The sequence below is a fragment of the Myotis brandtii genome, unplaced genomic scaffold, assembly GCF_000412655.1.
Source record: "Myotis brandtii unplaced genomic scaffold, ASM41265v1 scaffold1174, whole genome shotgun sequence".
In the NCBI taxonomy this organism is placed as follows: Eukaryota; Metazoa; Chordata; class Mammalia; order Chiroptera; family Vespertilionidae; genus Myotis; species Myotis brandtii.
The window spans coordinates 115,418-118,338 of record NW_005354065.1 but is presented as its reverse complement, the minus strand read 5'-3'; positions in this window follow the sequence as shown (position 1 = coordinate 118,338).

Below are 2,921 nucleotides of genomic sequence, written 5' to 3'. Positions count from 1 at the left end.
TGGCACCTGTTTGGAGGGAATTTAAGCATTTCTGTATCTAGTACCCATACCTCATAGTCACTGGGCCCTGGGATATGTGTGTATTCAGCTTTTTTTGGATTCTGCCAAAGCGGATCCACTGGACATTAGAGATTTTTGAAATGTGGAAAATAGTGTATGGACCTCACTACTCCTTTCATGTTCTTAAAGGTCTAAGGACATCAGTTAGGAATTCCAATTAAAAGAAATATATTGTCTTGTTCTGTCCTCAATGAAAAGATAGCACTTACTCCTTATAAAATGTACCTCAATTATTTTGACCTGTGATGAAACAGACTCTCAGCCCTGTTACCTTTGGCTGTAAAACCTCTCCTTACAGGTAATGCCCAGCTGAGGCCTTTGTGCTCAACCTGTGGCCTCTTTGAGTGATGAGGACCCTCAGGCTCAGAGCGTTAGATCAGTGGTTCTCAACCTTGGCTGCACATTAGAATCACCTGGGAGTCTTTTTAAAATCCTGATTTCTGGGCCTCATCCTCCGGAAATTCTGTTTCTTTGTTATGGGGTGGGGCCACAACATTAGTAACAAAGAAACAGAATTTCCGGAGGATGAGGCCCAGAAATCAGGATTTTAAAAAGATTCCCAGGTGATTCTAATGTGCAGCCAAGGTTGAGAACCACTGCGTTAAATGATCACGGTGGGGGCTGAGGGTAGTCTCAAAACCACGTCCTCTCTGACACACAATCTCTCTCTTCAGTGTCAGGTAGAAAGGGAGGCAGAGCAGAGTGAGAAAAGCACACACGTCGGGGTAGAGAGGCTGTGATCTGGACACTGATTTGACAACTCTCTGGGGGGACATGGGACTAACAAGAACAGTGTCTGATTCCCCCCATGAACTTATGATCAGCTTGCATTTCTAAACCCAGCACTTTCTTTCCTGTTGTTGAAAGAGGCTATTAGAATAAAGTCTAAATGCCTGACCTGCCCAATTGGTTTCTCCTGACCTTATCTCCTTCCATTGGGTACTCTTTCTTCCCTCAAACATAGCAAGTGTGTTGTCTTTTCAGAGCCTTTGCACGTGCTGTTCCCTCTGTTCTAGGTGCTCTGTTCCTTTATCTCCACATACTTGCCTCTTATGGTCAGGTCTCAGCTTAAATGTGACCCCCTTGGAGTGCCCTTCACTGGCCAACTCATAAAGCACACCACCACCACCACCTTTCACTATCCCATTAGCCTAGTGCTCTTCACAGCATGTCATTGTGTGACATCACTTATTGTCTTCCACAGCTAGAATGAAGGGCCCGTAAGGGCAGTGACCATGTTTCTTACTCATTGCTATTTCCTCAGCACCTAGAATAATCCCCAGCACATGCTAAGTGCTCAATAAATGTTTGAGAAATGAATGGTTGCAGTCCAAGTGAAGGAGTGTGGTGGCCCAGATTCAGCTAACATTGATTGCCTTGGGGGGTGGGAGGGAGGGATGCCCAGGTACATTCACCATAGTTCCAAACACTTTCTGAGCTCTGGGTATCTCTTATTTCTATAAATCAATGTCGTAAACTTTCTGTTCTGCACAAACTCGCACTAATGCCTTCATTAATGAACTGAATGTCACCAAGTCCTAGAAGACTTTGCCTTGTCAAAATTGAAAACTGTTGGCTGTGGTCAATGCACACCTGGTGCCTGAAGGCTCTGCAAGACTGAAATGCTGTCCCTTGCAGCTTCTCGGGCCCTCACAGCAGAGCGAGACACAATCAATGGCGAAGCAGGGCTGTCCGTGTCACAGGACGCTGCCTCCGCCCAGCGTGGTGAAGGCAAGAGGCAATGGTCGGCTCCCTGCCCCACATGTCCACCCGCAGCAGCTTTCAGTGACTCCCATCACTTTGCAGGGAGAAGAAGGAGCTTTGTTAGAAGTCCTCAGACTTACAAACACTATGTATAGTGGTTTTGCCTTTTTCTGGAAGTGTGAGTTCCATGGGTATCAACTAACTTGCTTTTGCTTTGCTAATGGCAGTGCTGGTCAATACTTGTAGGAGATCCAGACACAATGCAAAATAATGATGCTGAGAAGCTATAACATTCTCCAAACACAACACTTCAATACATAGGTTTCGTCTGACAGAAAAGGAACCACGATGATGTAATCAACTATAATAGGACCAGAGACTTGTAAAGCTGGCCTGGCCCATGCCCTTTGAGCTGACATAAAAATGGGCCTCAAATACCCTCTATTATTCACAGTTTTGATCCTAAAGCTCCTATTCCCATCAATAAACCAGAACCCAAGGACCCCTGATCCCACAGGCTCTGATGGCAGAATCTCTCCCGTCAGAGCACACCTGGCCGCCCCTCTTGAGTAAGTGCACTGCCATAAGCTCGCATGCCTGTGTTATCTCAGGCCCAGGTGAGGGACCCAACAGATCAGGACCCATCCGTGCCCACGCTCCCACTGAACCAGCTGTTCACCACCCTTGGCTAAGAGCGTGATGCGGGTTGCCGCAGCCCTGAGGTCAGGCTCCTAGTGGTGACTCCACGTGCCCTGCTAGGCACCAGAAGCACTGGGTAAGATCTTTGCTCTGTGTCCTTTGGCCAGTGTGGACGCATAGAGACTGCATTCCCTGACTAGCATTCTCACGTGGGTTTCACCTCAAACACTCCCAGTGGGGTGGGAGGTGGGGCTGGCCCAGTGGCTGGAAGCAGCACAGGCATGAAGAGCTGAGGTATGGGGGCTCCTGGAGCCCCTGGGGAAAGCCTCGCCTCTGGCAGAGCCTCAATGTGCTCAGTTGGTCGGAGATCACACAGAAGGAATGGTAAAGCCAAAAAGCAACAATGAGGACACCAGGAAGGAACCCTGGAATTGGCACAGCAATTAGTGTGGTCACACTGGTGAGCCCTTTGGAGTCCCAGCTGCCTCTTACAGTGACAGTGACTGTTTATGGTTCTT